A 439-nucleotide genomic window follows, 5' to 3' on the forward strand; every position below is an offset into this window, starting at 1 on the left:
ATCCGGTGATGGCACAAAATATCAATCATGAATCCTGGTCCATGAAGGATGCAGTTAGTGATGTCAGACGAAGCACTGCAAAAAATGTAGTCAAATCCTATTGACATGTGTACGATTTCCAGTAAAGAAACTCTGTCTCCTCTATCATATGATCATCCACATATAGTGGTTTGTCCCATGAGGAATGGAGTCGCATTGGCGATTCCGCACTGGTACTTGTTCCTGGCAGGTTAAACATGTGCTGGCCGCAGTAACTGGATAAGCCTTGATGACGGGGTCCCGTGCTGCTGACGTCATATGGAGCGCGCTTTCCTTCCAGCATGGCTACTGCACATGTCAGGCCATTGTGTAGTACCGATGCTGTCAGCACCAGGGGCAGGCAGATATCAACCAGTCTGCTAATCCTGTCTTGATTGTTCAGCACGCCTTCCTCATTAAT

Source organism: Chinchilla lanigera, unplaced genomic scaffold (genome assembly GCF_000276665.1).
Source record: "Chinchilla lanigera isolate Chin_1 unplaced genomic scaffold, ChiLan1.0 scaffold00097, whole genome shotgun sequence".
NCBI lineage: Eukaryota > Metazoa > Chordata > Mammalia > Rodentia > Chinchillidae > Chinchilla > Chinchilla lanigera.